Raw genomic sequence first — 22,968 nt, 5'->3', positions numbered from 1 at the left:
AGATCCACACGGTGCACACTGTACCATCAGATCCACACGGTGCACTCTGTACCATCAGATCCACACGGTGCACACTGTACCATCAGATCCACACGGTGCACTCTGTACCATCAGTTCCACACGGTGCACTCTGTACCATCAGTTCCACACGGTGCACTCTGTAACATCAGTTCCACACAGTGCACTCTGTACCATCAGATCCACACATTGCACTCTGTACCATCAGATCCACACATTGCACTCTGTACCATCAGATTCACACATTGAACACTGTACCATCAGTTCCACACAGTGCACTCTGTACCATCAGTTCCACACAGTGCACTCTGTACCATCAGTTCCACACGGTGCACTCTGTACCATCAGATCCACACGGTGCACACTGTACCATCAGATCCACACGGTGCACTCAGTACCATCAGTTCCACACGGTGCACTCTGTACCATCAGTTCCACACAGTGCACTCTGTACCATCAGTTCCACACAGTGCACTCTGTACCATCAGTTCCACACAGTGCACTCTGTACCATCAGTTCCACACAGTGCACTCTGTACCATCAGTTCCACACAGTGCACTCTGTACCATCAGATCCACACGGTGCACACTGTACCATCAGTTCCACACGGTGCACACTGTACCATCAGATCCACACGGTGCACTCTGTACCATCAGTTCCACACAGTGCACTGTGTACCATCAGTTCCACACGGTGCACTCTGTACCTTCAGTTCCACACAGTGCACTCTGTACCATCAGTTCCACACAGTGCACTCTGTACCATCAGATCCACACATTGCACTCTGTACCATCAGATCCACACATTGAACACTGTACCATCAGTTCCACACAGTGCACTCTGTACCATCAGTTCCACACAGTGCACTCTGTACCATCAGTTCCACACAGTGCACTCTGTACCATCAGTTCCACACAGTGCACTCTGTACCATCAGATCCACACGGTGCACACTGTACCATCAGTTCCACACGGTGCACACTGTACCATCAGATCCACACGGTGCACACTGTACCATCAGATCCACACGGTGCACTCTGTACCATCAGTTCCACACAGTGCACTGTGTACCATCAGTTCCACACGGTGCACTCTGTACCTTCAGTTCCACACAGTGCACTCTGTACCATCAGTTCCACACAGTGCACTCTGTACCATCAGATCCACACATTGCACTCTGTACCATCAGATCCACAGATTGAACACTGTACCATCAGTTCCACACAGTGCACTCTGTACCATCAGTTCCACACAGTGCACTCTGTACCATCAGTTCCACACAGTGCACTCTGTACCATCAGTTCCACATGGTGCACACTGTACCATCAGATCCACACAGTGCACTCTGTACCATCAGTTCCACAGGGTGCACACTGTACCATCAGATCCACACATTGCACTCTGTACCATCAGATTCACACATTGAACACTGTACCATCAGTTCCACACAGTGCACTCTGTACCATCAGTTCCACACAGTGCACTCTGTACCATCAGATCCACACATTGCACTCTGTACCATCAGATTCACACATTGAACACTGTACCATCAGTTCCACACAGTGCACTCTGCACCATCAGTTCCACATGGTGCACACTGTACCATCAGATCCACACATTGCACTCTGTACCATCAGATTCACACATTGAACACTGTACCATCAGTTCCACACAGTGCACTCTGTACCATCAGTTCCACACAGTGCACTCTGTACCATCAGATCCACACATTGCACTCTGTACCATCAGATTCACACATTGAACACTGTACCATCAGTTCCACACAGTGCACTCTGTACCATCAGTTCCACATGGTGCACACTGTACCATCAGATCCACACAGTGCACTCTGTACCATCAGTTCCACATGGTGCACACTGTACCATCAGATCCACACATTGCAGTCTGTACCATCAGATTCACACATTGAACACTGTACCATCAGTTCCACACAGTGCACTCTGTACCATCAGTTCCACATGGTGCACACTGTACCATCAGATCCACACAGTGCACTCTGTACCATCAGTTCCACATGGTGCACACTGTACCATCAGATCCACACATTGCAGTCTGTACCATCAGTTCCACACAGTGCACTCTGTACCATCAGTTCCACACAGTGCACTCTGTACCATCAGTTCCACACGGTGCACTCTGTACCATCAGTTCCACACAGTGCACTCTGTACCATCAGTTCCACACAGTGCACTCTGTACCATCAGATCCACACAGTGCACACTGTACCATCAGTTCCACACAGTGCACTCTGTACCATCAATTCCACACATTGCACACTGTACCATCGGTTCCACACAGTGCACTCTGTACCATCAGATCCACACATTGCACTCTGTACCATCAGATCCACACATTGCACTCTGTGCCATCAGATCCACACATTGAACACTGTGCCATCAGTTCCACACATTGCACTCTGTACCATCAGATCCACACATTGAACACTGTGCCATCAGATCCACACATTGCACTCTGTGCCATCAGATCCACACATTGAACACTGTGCCATCAGATCCACACATTGCACACTGTACCATCAGATCCACACATTGCACTCTGTACCATCAGATCCACACATTGCACTCTGTACCATCAGATCCACACATTGAACACTGTGCCATCAGATCCACACATTGCACTCTGTACCATAAGTTCCACACAGTGCACTCTGTACCATCAGTTCCACACAGTGCACTCTGTACCATCAGTTCCACACATTGCACTCTGTACCATCAGATCCACACAATTCACTCTGTGCCATCAGATCCACACATTGCACACTGTACCATCAGATCCACACATTGCACTCTGTACCATCAGATTCACACAATGAACACTGTACCATCAGTTCCACACAGTGCACTCTGTACCATCAGATCCACACATTGAACACTGTGCCATCAGATCCACACATTGCACTCTGTACCATCAGTTCCACACAGTGCACTCTGTACCATCAGATCCACACATTGAACACTGTGCCATCAGATCCACACATTGCACTCTGTACCATCAGATCCACACAGTGCACTCTGTACCATCAGATCCACACATTGAACACTGTGCCATCAGATCCACACATTGCACTCTGTACCATCAGTTCCACACAGTGCACTCTGTACCATCAGTTCCACACAGTGCACTCTGTACCATCAGTTCCACACAGTGCACTCTGTACCATCAGTTCCACACAGTGCACTCTGTACCATCAGATCCACACAGTGCACACTGTACCATCAGTTCCACACAGTGCACTCTGTACCATCAGTTCCACACAGTGCACACTGTACCATCGGTTCCACACAGTGCACTCTGTACCATCAGATCCACACATTGCACTCTGTACCATCAGATCCACACATTGCACTCTGTGCCATCAGATCCACACATTGAACACTGTGCCATCAGTTCCACACATTGCACTCTGTACCATCAGATCCACACATTGAACACTGTGCCATCAGATCCACACATTGCACTCTGTGCCATCAGATCCACACATTGAACACTGTGCCATCAGATCCACACATTGCACACTGTACCATCAGATCCACACATTGCACTCTGTACCATCAGATCCACACATTGCACTCTGTACCATCAGATCCACACATTGCACTCTGTGCCATCAGATCCACACATTGCACTCTGTACCATAAGTTCCACACAGTGCACTCTGTACCATCAGTTCCACACAGTGCACACTGTACCATCAGTTCCACACATTGCACTCTGTACCATCAGATCCACACAATTCACTCTGTGCCATCAGATCCACACATTGCACACTGTACCATCAGATCCACACATTGCACTCTGTACCATCAGATTCACACAATGAACACTGTACCATCAGTTCCACACAGTGCACTCTGTACCATCAGATCCACACATTGAACACTGTGCCATCAGATCCACACATTGCACTCTGTACCATCAGTTCCACACAGTGCACTCTGTACCATCAGATCCACACATTGAACACTGTGCCATCAGATCCACACATTGCACTCTGTACCATCAGATCCACACAGTGCACTCTGTACCATCAGATCCACACATTGAACACTGTACCATCAGATCCACACATTGCACTCTGTACCATCAGTTCCACACAGTGCACTCTGTACCATCAGTTCCACACAGTGCACTCTGTACCATCAGTTCCACACATTGTACTCTGTGCCATCAGATCCACACATGGCAAACTGTACCATCAGATCCACACATTGCACACTGTACCATCAGATCCACACATTGCACTCTGTACCATCAGATTCACACAATGAACACTGTACCATCAGTTCCACACAGTGCACTCTGTACCATCAGTTACACACAGTGCACTCTGTACCATCAGTTACACACAGTGCACTCTGTACCATCAGTTACACACAGTGCACTCTGTACCATCAGTTCCACACAGTGCACTCTGTACCATCAGTTCCACACAGTGCACTCTGTACCATCAGTTCCACACAGTGCACTCTGTACCATCAGTTCCACACAGTGCACACTGTACCATCAGATCCACACAGTGCACACTGGACCATCAGTTCCACACAGTGCACACTGTACCATCAGATCCACACATTGCACTCTGTACCATCAGATCCACACATTGGACTCTGTACCATCAGATCCACACATTGGACTCTGTACCATCAGATCCACACAGTGCACTCTGTACCATCAGTTCCACACAGTGCACTCTGTACCATCAGATCCACACAGTGCACTCTGTACCATCAGATCCACACATTGCACTCTGTACCATCAGATCCACACAGTGCACTCTGTACCATCAGATCCACACATTGCACTCTGTACCATCAGATCCACACATTGCACTCTGTACCATCAGATCCACACATTGCACTCTGTACCATCAGTTCCACACGGTGCACTCGGTACCATCAGATCCACACATTGCACTCTGTACCATCAGTTCCACACGGTGCACTCTGTACCATCAGATCCACACATTGCACTCTGTACCATCAGATCCACACAGTGCACTCTGTACCATCAGATCCACACATTGCACTCTGTACCATCAGATCCACACATTGCACTCTGTACCATCAGATCCACACATTGCACTCTGTACCATCAGTTCCACACGGTGCACTCGGTACCATCAGATCCACACATTGCACTCTGTGCCATCAGATCCACACATTGCACACTGTACCATCAGATCCACACATTGCACTCTGTGCCATCAGATCCACACATTGCACTCTGTGCCATCAGATCCACACATTGCACTCTGTGCCATCAGATCCACACATTGAACACTGTACCATCAGTTCCACACGGTGCACTCTGTACCATCAGATCCACACATTGCACTCTGTACCATCAGTTCCACACGGTGCACTCTGTACCATCAGATCCACACATTGCACTCTGTGCCATCAGATCCACACATTGCACACTGTACCATCAGATCCACACATTGCACTCTGTGCCATCAGATGCACACATTGCACTCTGTACCATCAGATCCACACATTGCACTCTGTACCATCAGATCCACACATTGCACTCTGTACCATCAGTTCCACACGGTGCACTCTGTGCCATCAGATCCACACATTGCACACTGTACCATCAGATCCACACATTGCACTCTGTGCCATCAGATCCACACATTGCACTCTGTGCCATCAGATCCACACATTGCACTCTGTGCCATCAGATCCACACATTGCACTCTGTGCCATCAGATCCACACATTGCACTCTGTACCATCAGTTCCACACAGTGCACTCTGTACCATCAGTTCCACACGGTGCACTCTGTACCATCAGTTCCACACGGTGCACTCTGTACCATCAGTTCCACACAGTGCACTCTGTACCATCAGTTCCACACAGTGCAGTCTGTACCATCAGATCCACAAGGTGCACTCTGTACCATCAGATCCACACGGTGCACTCTGTACCATCAGTTCCACACGGTGCACTCTGTACCATCAGATCCACACGGTGCACTCTGTACCATCAGATCCACACGGTGCACACTGTACCATCAGATCCACACGGTGCACTCTGTACCATCAGTTCCACACAGTGCACTCTGTACCATCAGTTCCACACAGTGCACTCTGTACCATCAGATCCACACGGTGCACACTGTACCATCAGATCCACACGGTGCACTCTGTACCATCAGTTCCACACAGTGCACTCTGTACCATCAGATCCACACGGTGCACTCTGTACCATCAGATCCACACGGTGCACACTGTACCATCAGATCCACACGGTGCACACTGTACCATCAGATCCACACGGTGCACTCTGTACCATCAGATCCACACGGTGCACACTGTACCATCAGATCCACACGGTGCACTCTGTACCATCAGTTCCACACGGTGCACTCTGTACCATCAGTTCCACACGGTGCACTCTGTAACATCAGTTCCACACAGTGCACTCTGTACCATCAGATCCACACATTGCACTCTGTACCATCAGATCCACACATTGCACTCTGTACCATCAGATTCACACATTGAACACTGTACCATCAGTTCCACACAGTGCACTCTGTACCATCAGTTCCACACAGTGCACTCTGTACCATCAGTTCCACACGGTGCACTCTGTACCATCAGATCCACACGGTGCACACTGTACCATCAGATCCACACGGTGCACTCAGTACCATCAGTTCCACACGGTGCACTCTGTACCATCAGTTCCACACAGTGCACTCTGTACCATCAGTTCCACACAGTGCACTCTGTACCATCAGTTCCACACAGTGCACTCTGTACCATCAGTTCCACACAGTGCACTCTGTACCATCAGTTCCACACAGTGCACTCTGTACCATCAGATCCACACGGTGCACACTGTACCATCAGTTCCACACGGTGCACACTGTACCATCAGATCCACACGGTGCACTCTGTACCATCAGTTCCACACAGTGCACTGTGTACCATCAGTTCCACACGGTGCACTCTGTACCTTCAGTTCCACACAGTGCACTCTGTACCATCAGTTCCACACAGTGCACTCTGTACCATCAGATCCACACATTGCACTCTGTACCATCAGATCCACACATTGAACACTGTACCATCAGTTCCACACAGTGCACTCTGTACCATCAGTTCCACACAGTGCACTCTGTACCATCAGTTCCACACAGTGCACTCTGTACCATCAGTTCCACACAGTGCACTCTGTACCATCAGATCCACACGGTGCACACTGTACCATCAGTTCCACACGGTGCACACTGTACCATCAGATCCACACGGTGCACACTGTACCATCAGATCCACACGGTGCACTCTGTACCATCAGTTCCACACAGTGCACTGTGTACCATCAGTTCCACACGGTGCACTCTGTACCTTCAGTTCCACACAGTGCACTCTGTACCATCAGTTCCACACAGTGCACTCTGTACCATCAGATCCACACATTGCACTCTGTACCATCAGATCCACAGATTGAACACTGTACCATCAGTTCCACACAGTGCACTCTGTACCATCAGTTCCACACAGTGCACTCTGTACCATCAGTTCCACACAGTGCACTCTGTACCATCAGTTCCACATGGTGCACACTGTACCATCAGATCCACACAGTGCACTCTGTACCATCAGTTCCACATGGTGCACACTGTACCATCAGATCCACACATTGCACTCTGTACCATCAGATTCACACATTGAACACTGTACCATCAGTTCCACACAGTGCACTCTGTACCATCAGTTCCACACAGTGCACTCTGTACCATCAGATCCACACATTGCACTCTGTACCATCAGATTCACACATTGAACACTGTACCATCAGTTCCACACAGTGCACTCTGCACCATCAGTTCCACATGGTGCACACTGTACCATCAGATCCACACATTGCACTCTGTACCATCAGATTCACACATTGAACACTGTACCATCAGTTCCACACAGTGCACTCTGTACCATCAGTTCCACACAGTGCACTCTGTACCATCAGATCCACACATTGCACTCTGTACCATCAGATTCACACATTGAACACTGTACCATCAGTTCCACACAGTGCACTCTGTACCATCAGTTCCACATGGTGCACACTGTACCATCAGATCCACACAGTGCACTCTGTACCATCAGTTCCACATGGTGCACACTGTACCATCAGATCCACACATTGCAGTCTGTACCATCAGATTCACACATTGAACACTGTACCATCAGTTCCACACAGTGCACTCTGTACCATCAGTTCCACACAGTGCACTCTGTGCCATCAGATCCACACATTGCACTCTGTGCCATCAGATCCACACATTGCACTCTGTACCATCAGTTCCACACAGTGCACACTGTACCATCAGTTCCACACAGTGCACACTGTACCATCAGATCCACACATTGCACTCTGTGCCATCAGTTCCACACATTGCACTCTGTACCATCAGATCCAAACATTGCACTCTGTACCATCAGATCCACACATTGCACTCTGTGCCATCAGTTCCACACATTGCACTCTGTACCATCAGATCCACACATTGCACTCTGTACCATCAGTTCCACACAGTGCACTCTGTGCCATCAGATCCACACAGTGCACTCTGTACCATCAGATCCACACATTGCACACTGTACCATCAGTTCCACACAGTGCACTCTGTGCCATCCGTTCCACACGGTGCACAATGTACCATCAGACCACACATTGCACTCTGTGCCATCAGTTCCACACGGTGCACAATGTACCATCAGTTCCACACAGTGCACACTGTACCATCAGATCCACACATTGAACACTGTACCATCAGTTCCACACAGTGCACTCTGTACCATCAGTTCCACACAGTGCACTCTGTACCATCAGTTCCACACAGTGCACGCTTTACCATCAGTTCCACACAGTGCACGCTTTACCATCAGTTCCACACAGTGCACACTGTCCCATCAGTTCCACACAGTGCACACTGTCCCATCAGTTCCACACAGTGCACGCGGTCCCATCAGTTCCACACAGTGCACGCTTTACCATCAGTTCCACACAGTGCACGCTTTACCATCAGTTCCACACAGTGCACGCTGCACCATCAGATCCACACAGTGCACGCTGCACCATCAGATCCACTCATTGCACACTGCGCCATCAGTTCCACACGGTGCACACTGTGCCATCAGTTCCACACGGTGCACACTGTGCCATCAGTTCCACACGGTGCACACTGTGCCATCAGTTCCACACGGTGCACACTGTACCATCAGTTCCACACGGTGCACACTGTACCATCAGTTCCACACGGTGCACACTGTACCATCAGTTCCACACGGTGCACACTGTACCATCAGTTCCACACGGTGCACACTGTGCCATCAGTTCCACACGGTGCACACTGTACCATCAGTTCCACACGGTGCACACTGTACCATCAGTTCCACACGGTGCACACTGTACCATCAGTTCCACACGGTGCACAGTGTACCATCAGTTCCACACGGTGCACAGTGTACCATCAGTTCCACACGGTGCACACTGTACCATCAGTTCCACACGGTGCACACTGTACCATCAGTTCCACACGGTGAACACTGTACCATCAGTTCCACACGGTGCACACTGTACCATCAGTTCCACACGGTGCACACTGTACCATCAGTTCCAAACAGTGCACACTGTACCATCAGATCCACACATTGCACTCTGTACCATCAGATCCACACATTGAACACTGTACCATCAGTTCCACACATTGAACACTGTACCATCAGATCCACACATTGAACACTGTACCATCAGTTCCACACATTGAACACTGTACCATCAGATTCACACATTGAACACTGTACCATCAGATCCACACATTGAACACTGTGCCATCAGATCCACACATTGCACTCTGTACCATCAGATCCACACATTGCACTCTGTACCATCAGATCCACACATTGCACTCTGTACCATCAGATCCACACATTGAACACTGTACCATCAGTTCCACACAGTGCACTCTGTACCATCAGTTCCACACAGTGCACTCTGTACCATCAGTTCCACACAGTGCACTCTGTACCATCAGTTCCACACAGTGCACTCTGTACCATCAGTTCCACACATTGCACTCTGTACCATCAGTTCCACACATTGCACTCTGTACCATCAGATTCACACATTGAACACTGTACCATCAGTTCCACACAGTGCACACTGTACCATCAGATCCACACATTGCACTCTGTACCATCAGATCCACACATTGCACTCTGTACCATCAGATTCACACATTGAACACTGTACCATCAGTTCCAAACAGTGCACTCTGTACCATCAGTTCCACACAGTGCACTCTGTACCATCAGTTCCACACAGTGCACTCTGTACCATCAGATCCACACAGTGCACTCTGTACCATCAGATCCACACGGTGCACTCTGTACCATCAGATCCACACGGTGCACTCTGTACCATCAGATCCACACGGTGCACTCTGTACCATCAGATCCACACGGTGCACTCTGTACCATCAGATCCACACGGTGCACTCTGTACCATCAGATCCACACAGTGCACTCTGTACCATCAGATCCACACAGTGCACTCTGTACCATCAGATCCACACATTGCACTCTGTACCATCAGATCCACACATTGCACTCTGTACCATCAGTTCCACACGGTGCACTCTATACCATCAGTTCCACACAGTGCACTCTGTACCATCAGTTCCACACGGTGCACAATGTACCATCAGATCCACACAGTGCACACTGTACCATCAGTTCCACACAGTGCACTCTGTACCATCAGTTCCACACGGTGCACAATGTACCATCAGATCCACACAGTGCACTCTGTACCATCAGTTCCACACGGTGCACGATGTACCATCAGATCCACACAGTGCACACTGTACCATCAGTTCCACACAGTGCACTCTGTACCATCAGTTCCACACGGTGCACAATGTACCATCAGATCCATACAGTGCACTCTGTACCATCAGATCCACACAGTGCACTCTGTACCATCAGTTCCACACAGTGCACTCTGTACCATCAGTTCCACACAGTGCACTCTGTACCATCAGTTCCACACGGTGCACAATGTACCATCAGATCCACACAGTGCACACTGTACCATCAGTTCCACACAGTGCACTCTGTGCCATAGGTTCCACACATTGCACTCTGTGCCATCAGTTCCACACGGTGCACAATGTACCATCAGATCCACACATTGCACTCTGTGCCATCAGTTCCACACGGTGCACACTGTACCATCAGTTCCACACGGTGCACACTGTACCATCAGTTCCACACAGTGCACTCTGTGCCATCAGTTCCACACATTGCACTCTGTGCCATCAGTTCCACATGGTGCACAATGTACCATCAGATCCACACATTGCACACTGTGCCATCAGATCCACACATTGCACTCTGTACCATCAGATCCACACATGGCACTCTGTACCATCAGATTCACACATTGAACACTGTACCATCAGTTCCACACAGTGCACTCTGTACCATCAGTTCCACACATTGCACTCTGTACCATCAGTTCCACACAGTGCACTCTGTACCATCAGTTCCACACGGTGCACTCTGTACCATCAGTTCCACACGGTGCACTCTGTACCATCAGATCCACACGGTGCACACTGTACCATCAGATCCACACATTGAACACTGTACCATCAGTTCCACACAGTGCACACTGTACCATCAGATCCACACATTGCACTCTGTACCATCAGTTCCACACATTGCACTCTGTACCATCAGTTCCACACAGTGCACTCTGTGCCATCAGTTCCACACAGTGCACTCTGTGCCATCAGTTCCACACATTGCACACTGTACCATCAGTTCCACACAGTGCACAGTGTACCATCAGATCCACACATTGCACTCTGTACCATCTGTTCCACACAGTGCACTCTGTACCATCTGTTCCACACAGTGCACTCTGTACCATCAGTTCCACACAGTGCACTCTGTGCCATCAGTTCCACACGGTGCACAATGTACCATCAGATCCACACAGTGCACTCTGTACCATCAGATCCACACAGTGCACTCTGTACCATCAGTTCCACACAGTGCACTCTGTGCCATCAGTTCCACACGGTGCACAATGTACCATCAGATCCACACAGTGCACACTGTACCATCAGTTCCACACAGTGCACTCTGTACCATCAGTTCCACACGGTGCACAATGTACCATCAGATCCACACATTGCACACTGTGCCATCAGATCCGCACATTGCACTCTGTACCATCAGTTCCACACAGTGCACTCTGTGCCATCAGTTCCACACATTGCACTCTGTGCCATCAGTTCCACACGGTGCACACTGTACCATCAGTTCCACACAGTGCACTCTGTGCCATCAGTTCCACACATTGCACTCTGTGCCATCAGTTCCACACGGTGCACAATGTACCATCAGATCCACACAGTGCACTCTGTACCATCAGTTCCACACAGTGCACTCTGTACCATCAGATCCACACATTGCACTCTGTACCATCAGATCCACACATTGCACTCTGTACCATCAGATTCACACATTGAACACTGTACCATCAGTTCCACACAGTGCACTCTGGACCATCAGTTCCACACATTGCACTCTGTACCATCAGATTCACACATTGAACACTGTACCATCAGTTCCACACAGTGCACTCTGTACCATCAGTTCCACACATTGCACTCTGTACCATCAGTTCCACACAGTGCACTCTGTACCATCAGTTCCACACGGTGCACTCTGTACCATCAGATCCACACGGTGCACACTGTACCATCAGATCCACACATTGAACACTGTACCATCAGTTCCACACAGTGCACACTGTACCATCAGATCCACACATTGCACTCTGTACCATCAGATCCACACATTGCACTCTGTACCATCAGTTCCACACAGTGCACACTGTACCATCAGATCCACACATTGCACTCTGTACCATCAGATCCACACATTGCACACTGTACCATCAGTTCCACACATTGCACTCTGTAACATCAGTTCCACACAGTGCACTCTGTACCATCAGATCCACACATTGCACTCTGTGCCATCAGATCCACACATTGCACTCTGTGCCATCAGATCCACACATTGCACTCTGTGCCATCAGATCCACACATTGCACTCTGTGCCATCAGATCCACACATTGCACTCTGTACCATCAGATCCACACATTGCACTCTGTGCCATCAGATCCACACGGTGCACACTGTACCATCAGATCCACACAGTGCACACTGTACCATCAGATCCACACAGTGCACACTGTACCATCAGTTCCACACGGTGCACAATGTACCATCAGATCCACACAGTGCACACTGTACCAGCAGATCCACACAGTGCACACTGTACCATCAGTTCCACACAGTGCACACTGTACCATCAGTTCCACACGGTGCACAATGTACCATCAGATCCACACAGTGCACACTGTACCATCAGTTCCACACAGTGCACACTGTACCATCAGTTCCACACGGTGCACAATGTACCATCAGATCCACACAGTGCACTCTGTACCATCAGATCCACACAGTGCACTCTGTACCATCAGATCCACACAGTGCACTCTGTACCATCAGATCCACACAGTGCACTCTGTACCATCAGTTCCACACGGTGCACAATGTACCATCAGATCCACACGGTGCACAATGTACCATCAGATCCACACAGTGCACACTGTACCATCAGTTCCACACAGTGCACACTGTACCATCAGTTCCACACGGTGCACAATGTACCATCAGATCCACACAGTGCACTCTGTACCATCAGATCCACACAGTGCACTCTGTACCATCAGATCCACACAGTGCACTCTGTACCATCAGTTCCACACGGTGCACAATGTACCATCAGATCCACACGGTGCACAATGTACCATCAGATCCACACAGTGCACACTGTACCATCAGTTCCACACAGTGCACTCTGTGCCATCAGTTCCACACATTGCACTCTGTGCCATCAGTTCCACACATTGCACTCTGTGCCATCAGATCCACACATTGAACACTGTGCCATCAGATCCACACATTGCACTCTGTACCATCAGATTCACACATTGAACACTGTGCCATCAGATCCACACAGTGCACTCTGTACCATCAGATCCACACACTGCACTCTGTACCATCAGATTCACACATTGAACACTGTACCATCAGTTCCACACAGTGCACTCTGTACCATCAGTTCCACACATTGCACTCTGTACCATCAGTTCCACACAGTGCACTCTGTACCATCAGTTCCACACAGTGCACTCTGTACCATCAGTTCCACACGGTGCACTCTGTACCATCAGATCCACACGGTGCACTCTGTACCATCAGATCCACACATTGCACTCTGTACCATCAGATCCACACATTGCACTCTGTACCATCAGTTCCACACAGTGCACTCTGTACCATCAGTTCCACACAGTGCACTCTGTACCATCAGATCCACACAGTGCACTCTGTTCCATCAGATCCACACATTGCACTCTGTACCATCAGTTCCACACAGTGCACTCTGTACCATCAGTTCCACACAGTGCACTCTGTACCATCAGATCCACACATTGCACTCTGTACCATCAGATCCACACAGTGCACTCTGTACCATCAGATCCACACATTGCACTCTGTACCATCAGTTCCACACAGTGCACTCTGTACCATCAGTTCCACACAGTGCACTCTGTACCATCAGATCCACACATTGCACTCTGTACCATCAGATCCACACATTGCACACTGTACCATCAGATCCACACATTGCACTCTGTACCATCAGATCCACACATTGCACTCTGTACCATCAGTTCCACACAGTGCACTCTGTACCATCAGATCCACACATTGAACACTGTACCATCAGATCCACACATTGAACACTGTACCATCAGTTCCACACAGTGCACACTGTACCATCAGATACACACATTGCACTCTGTACCATCAGATCCACACATTGCACTCTGTACCATCAGTTCCACACAGTGCACTCTGTACCATCAGATCCACACATTGCACTCTGTGCCATCAGATCCACACATTGCACTCTGTGCCATCAGATCCACACATTGCACTCTGTACCATCAGATCCACACGGTGCACTCTGTACCATCAGATCCACACATTGCACTCTGTACCATCAGTTCCACACAGTGCACTCTGTACCATCAGTTCCACACAGTGCACTCTGTACCATCAGTTCCACACAGTGCACTCTGTACCATCAGATCCACACATTGCACTCTGTACCATCAGATCCACACATTGCACTCTGTACCATCAGATCCACACATTGCACTCTGTACCATCAGATCCACACATTGCACTCTGTGCCATCAGATCCACACATTGCACTCTGTACCATCAGATCCACACATTGCACTCTGTGCCATCAGTTCCGCACAGTGCACACTGTACCATCAGATCCACACATTGCACTCTGTACCATCAGATCCACACATTGCACTCTGTGCCATCAGATCCACACATTGCACTCTGTACCATCGGTTCCACACGTTGCACACTGTACCATCAGTTCCACACGTTGCACTCTGTACCATCAGATCCACACATTGCACTCTGTACCATCAGATCCACACATTGCACTCTGTACCATCACATCCACACATTGCACACTGTACCATCAGTTCCACACAGTGCACACTGTACCATCAGATCCACACATTGCACTCTGTACCATCAGATCCACACATTGCACTCTGTACCATCAGTTCCACACAGTGCACTCTGTACCATCAGATCCACACATTGCACTCTGTACCATCAGATGCACACATTGCACTCTGTGCCATCAGTTCCGCACAGTGCACACTGTACCATCAGATCCACACATTGCACTCTGTGCCATCAGATCCACACATTGCACTCTGTGCCATCAGTTCCGCACAGCGCACACTGTACCATCAGATCCACACATTGCACTCTGTGCCATCAGATCCACACATTGCACTCTGTACCATCAGATCCACACATTGCACTCTGTGCCATCAGTTCCACACATTGCACTCTGTACCATCAGATCCACACATTGCACTCTGTACCATCAGTTCCACACAGTGCACTCTGTACCATCAGATCCACACATTGCACTCTGTACAATCAGTTCCACACATTGCACTCTGTACCATCAGATCCACACATTGCACTCTGTACCATCAGATCCACACATTGCACTCTGTACCATCAGTTCCACACAGTGCACTCTGTACCATCAGTTCCACACAGTGCACTCTGTACCATCGGTTCCACACGTTGCACACTGTACCATCAGTTCCACACGTTGCACTCTGTACCATCAGATCCACACATTGCACTCTGTACCATCAGATCCACACATTGCACTCTGTACCATCAGATCCACACATTGCACACTGTACCATCAGTTCCACACATTGCACTCTGTACCATCAGATCCACACATTGCACTCTGTGCCAGCAGTTCCACACGGTGCACACTGTACCATCAGATCCACACATTGAACACTGTACCATCAGATCCACACATTGCACTCTGTGCCATCAGATCCACACATTGCACTCTGTGCCATCAGATCCACACATTGCACTCTGTACCATCAGATCCACACATTGCACTCTGTACCATCAGATCCACACATTGCACTCTGTACCATCAGTTCCACACAGTGCACTCTGTACCATCAGATCCACACATTGAACACTGTACCATCAGATCCACACATTGAACACTGTACCATCAGATCCACACATTGCACTCTGTGCCATCAGATCCACACATTGCACTCTGTGCCATCAGATCCACACATTGCACTCTGTACCATCAGATCCACACATTGCACTCTGTACCATCAGATCCACACATTGCACTCTGTACCATCAGTTCCACACGGTGCACTCTGTACCATCAGATCCACTCATTGCACTCTGTACCATCAGTTCCACACAGTGCACTCTGTACCATCAGATCCACACATTGAACACTGTCCCATCAGATCCACACATTGAACACTGTACCATCAGTTCCACACAGTGCACACTGTCCCATCAGTTCCACACAGTGGACACTGTCCCATCAGTTCCACACAGTGCACGCTGTCCCATCAGTTCCACACAGTGCACGCTGTCCCATCAGTTCCACACAGTGCACGCTGTCCCATCAGTTCCACACAGTGCACGCTGTCCCATCAGTTCCACACAGTGCACGCTTTACCATCAGTTCCACACAGTGCACGCTTTACCATCAGTTCCACACAGTGCACGCTGCACCATCAGATCCACACAGTGCACGCTGCACCATCAGATCCACACAGTGCACGCTGCACCATCAGATCCACACATTGCACACTGCACCATCAGTTCCACACGGTGCACACTGTACCATCAGTTCCACACATTGCACTCTGTGCCATCAGATCCACACATTGCACTCTGTGCCATCAGATCCACACATTGCACTCTGTGCCATCAGATCCACACATTGCACTCTGTGCCATCAGATCCACACATTGCACTCTGTGCCATCAGATCCACACAGTGCACACTGTACCATCAGATCCACACATTGCACTCTGTACCATCAGATCCACACATTGCACTCTGTGCCATCAGATCCACACATTGCACTCTGTACCATCAGATCCACACATTGCACACTGTACCATCAGTTCCACACAGTGCACACTGTACCATCAGATCCACACATTGCACTCTGTACCATCAGATCCACACATTGCACTCTGTACCATCAGTTCCACACAGTGCACTCTGTACCATCAGATCCACACATTGCACTCTGTACCATCAGATCCACACATTGCACTCTGTGCCATCAGTTCCGCACAGTGCACACTGTACCATCAGATCCACACATTGCACTCTGTGCCATCAGATGCACACATTGCACTCTGTGCCATCAGTTCCGCACAGCGCACACTTTACCATCAGATCCACACATTGCACTCTGTGCCATCAGATCCACACATTGCACTCTGTGCCATCAGATCCACACATTGCACTCTGTGCCATCAGATCCACACATTGCACTCTGTACCATCAGATCCACACATTGCACTCTGTACCATCAGTTCCACACAGTGCACTCTGTACCATCAGATCCACACATTGCACTCTGTACCATCAGTTCCACACATTGCACTCTGTACCATCAGATCCACACATTGCACTCTGTACCATCAGATCCACACATTGCACTCTGTACCATCAGTTCCACACAGTGCACTCTGTACCATCAGATCCACACATTGCACTCTGTACCATCAGATCCACACATTGAACACTGTACCATCAGATCCACACATTGCACTCTGTACCATCAGATCCACACATTGCACTCTGTACCATCAGATCCACACATTGCACTCTGTACCATCAGATCCACACATTGCACTCTGTACCATCAGTTCCACACATTGAACACTGTACCATCAGATCCACACATTGCACACTGTACCATCAGATCCACACATTGCACTCTGTACCATCAGATCCACACATTGCACTCTGTACCATCAGTTCCACACATTGAACACTGTACCATCAGATCCACACATTGCACTCTGTGCCATCAGATCCACACATTGCACTCTGTGCCATCAGATCCACACATTGCACTCTGTGCCATCAGATCCACACATTGCACTCTGTACCATCAGATCCACACATTGCACTCTGTACCATCAGATCCACACATTGCACTCTGTACCATCAGTTCCACACATTGCACTCTGTACCATCAGATCCACACATTGCACTCTGTGCCATCAGATCCACACATTGCACTCTGTGCCATCAGATCCACACATTGCACTCTGTGCCATCAGATCCACACATTGCACTCTGTGCCATCAGATCCACACATTGCACTCTGTACCATCAGATCCACACATTGCACACTGTACCATCAGATCCACACATTGCACACATTACCATCAGATCCACACATTGCACTCTGTACCATCAGATCCACACATTGCACTCTGTACCATCAGATCCACACATTGCACTCTGTACCATCAGATCCACACATTGCACTCTGTACCATCAGATCCACACATTGCACTCTGTGCCATCAGATCCTCACATTGCACTCTGTACCATCAGATCCACACATTGCACTCTGTGCCATCAGTTCCACACATTGCACTCTGTCCCATCAGATCCACACATTGCACTCTGTACCATCAGTTCCACACATTGCACTCTGTGCCATCAGTTCCACACATTGCACTCTGTACCATCAGTTCCACACGGTGCACACTGTACCATCAGATCCACACATTGAACACTGTACCATCAGTTCCACACAGTGCACGCTTTACCATCAGTTCCACACAGTGCACGCTGCACCATCAGATCCACACAGTGCACGCTGCACCATCAGATCCACACAGTGCACGCTGCCCCATCAGATCCACACATTGCACACTGCACCATCAGTTCCACACGGTGCACACTGTACCATCAGTTCCACACGGTGCACACTGTACCATCAGTTCCACACGGTGCACACTGTACCATCAGTTCCACACAGTGCACGCTGTCCCATCAGTTCCACACAGTGCACGCTGTCCCATCAGTTCCACACAGTGCACGCTGTCCCATCAGTTCCACACAGTGCACGCTGTCCCATCAGTTCCACACAGTGCACGTTTACCATCAGTTCCACACAGTGCACGCTTTACCATCAGTTCCACACAGTGCACGCTGCACCATCAGATCCACACAGTGCACGCTGCACCATCAGATCCACACAGTGCACGCTGCACCATCAGATCCACACAGTGCACGCTGCACCATCAGATCCACACAGTGCACGCTGCACCATCAGTTCCACACAGTGCACTCTGTACCATCAGTTCCACACATTGCACTCTGTACCATCAGTTCCACACAGTGCACTCTGTACCATCAGTTCCACACAGTGCACTCTGTACCATCAGTTCCACACGGTGCACTCTGTACCATCAGATCCACACGGTGCACACTGTACCATCAGATCCACACATTGAACACTGTACCATCAGTTCCACACAGTGCACACTGTACCATCAGATCCACACAGTGCACACTGTACCATCAGATCCACACATTGCACTCTGTACCATCAGATCCACACATTGCACTCTGTACCATCAGTTCCACACAGTGCACTCTGTACCATCAGATCCACACATTGCACTCTGTGCCATCAGATCCACACATTGCACTCTGTGCCATCAGATCCACACATTGCACTCTGTACCATCAGATCCACACATTGCACTCTGTACCATCAGTTCCACACAGTGCACACTGTACCATCAGATCCACACATTGCACTCTGTACCATCAGATCCACACATTGCACTCTGTACCATCAGTTCCACACAGTGCACTCTGTACCATCAGATCCACACATTGCACTCTGTGCCATCAGATCCACACATTGCACTCTGTACCATCAGTTCCACACATTGCACTCTGTACCATCAGTTCCACACAGTGCACTCTGTACCATCAGTTCCACACAGTGCACTCTGTACCATCAGATCCACACATTGCACTCTGTACCATCAGATCCACACATTGCACTCTGTACCATCAGATCCACACATTGCACTCTGTGCCATCAGTTCCGCACAGTGCACACTGTACCATCAGATCCACACATTGCACTCTGTGCCATCAGATCCACACATTGCACTCTGTGCCATCAGTTCCGCACAGCGCACACTGTACCATCAGATCCACACATTGCACTCTGTGCCATCAGATCCACACATTGCACTCTGTACCATCAGATCCACACATTGCACTCTGTGCCATCAGTTCCACACATTGCACTCTGTACCATCAGATCCACACATTGCACACTGTACCATCAGTTCCACACAGTGCACTCTGTACCATCAGATCCACACATTGCACTCTGTACCATCAGTTCCACACATTGCACTCTGTACCAACAGATCCACACATTGCACTCTGTACCAACAGATCCACACATTGCACTCTGTACCATCAGATCCACACATTGCACTCTGTACCATCAGTTCCACACACTGCACTCTGTACCATCAGTTCCACACAGTGCACTCTGTACCATCAGAACCACACATTGCACTCTGTACCATCAGTTCCACACATTGCACACTGTACCATCAGTTCCACACATTGCACTCTGTACCATCAGATCCACACATTGCACTCTGTACCATCAGATCCACACATTGCACTCTGTACCATCAGATCCACACATTGCACTCTGTACCATCAGATCCACACATTGCACACTGTACCATCAGTTCCACACATTGCACTCTGTACCATCAGATCCACACATTGCACTCTGTGCCATCAGTTCCACACGGTGCACACTGTACCATCAGATCCACACATTGAACACTGTACCATCAGATCCACACATTGCACTCTGTGCCATCAGATCCACACATTGCACTCTGTACCATCAGATCCACACATTGCACTCTGTACCATCAGATCCACTCATTGCACTCTGTACCATCAGATCCACACATTGAACACTGTACCATCAGATCCACACATTGCACTCTGTACCATCAGATCCACACATTGCACTCTGTGCCATCAGATCCACACATTGCACTCTGTACCATCAGATCCACACATTGCACTCTGTACCATCAGTTCCACACATTGAACACTGTACCATCAGATCCACACATTGCACACTGTACCATCAGATCCACACATTGCACTCTGTACCATCAGATCCACACATTGCACTCTGTACCATCAGTTCCACACATTGCACTCTGTGCCATCAGATCCACACATTGCACTCTGTGCCATCAGATCCACACATTGCACTCTGTGCCATCAGATCCACACATTGCACTCTGTACCATCAGATCCACACATTGCACTCTGTACCATCAGATCCACACATTGCACTCTGTACCATCAGTTCCACACATTGCACTCTGTGCCATCAGATCCACACATTGCACTCTGTGCCATCAGATCCACACATTGAACACTGTACCATCAGATCCACACATTGCACTCTGTGCCATCAGATCCACACATTGCACTCTGTGCCATCAGATCCACACATTGCACTCTGTGCCATCAGATCCACACATTGCACACTGTACCATCAGATCCACACATTGCACACAGTACCATCAGATCCACACATTGCACTCTGTACCATCAGATCCACACATTGCACTCTGTACCATCAGATCCACACATTGCACTCTGTACCATCAGATCCACACATTGCACTCTATACCATCAGATCCACACATTGCACTCTGTACCATCAGATCCACACATTGCACTCTGTGCCATCAGATCCACACATTGCACTCTGTACCATCAGATCCACACATTGCACTCTGTGCCATCAGTTCCACACATTGCACTCTGTACCATCAGATCCACACATTGCACTCTGTGCCATCAGTTCCACACATTGCACTCTGTACCATCAGTTCCACACGGTGCACACTGTACCATCAGATCCACACATTGAACACTGTACCATCAGTTCCACACATTGGACACTGTCCCATCAGTTCCACACAGTGCACGCTTTACCATCAGTTCCACACAGTGCACGCTTTACCATCAGTTCCACACAGTGCACGCTGCACCATCAGATCCACACAGTGCACGCTGCACCATCAGATCCACACAGTGAACGCTGCACCATCAGATCCACACAGTGAACGCTGCACCATCAGTTCCACACGGTGCACACTGTACCATCAGTTCCACACGGTGCACACTGTACCATCAGTTCCACACGGTGCACACTGTACCATCAGTTCCACACGGTGCACACTGTACCATCAGTTCCACACGGTGCACACTGTACCATCAGTTCCACAC

This window comes from Heterodontus francisci, chromosome 32 (assembly GCF_036365525.1).
Source record: "Heterodontus francisci isolate sHetFra1 chromosome 32, sHetFra1.hap1, whole genome shotgun sequence".
Lineage (NCBI taxonomy): Eukaryota > Metazoa > Chordata > Chondrichthyes > Heterodontiformes > Heterodontidae > Heterodontus > Heterodontus francisci.
The sequence above is the reverse complement of the archived record's forward strand: the minus strand, read 5'-3'. Positions refer to the sequence as shown.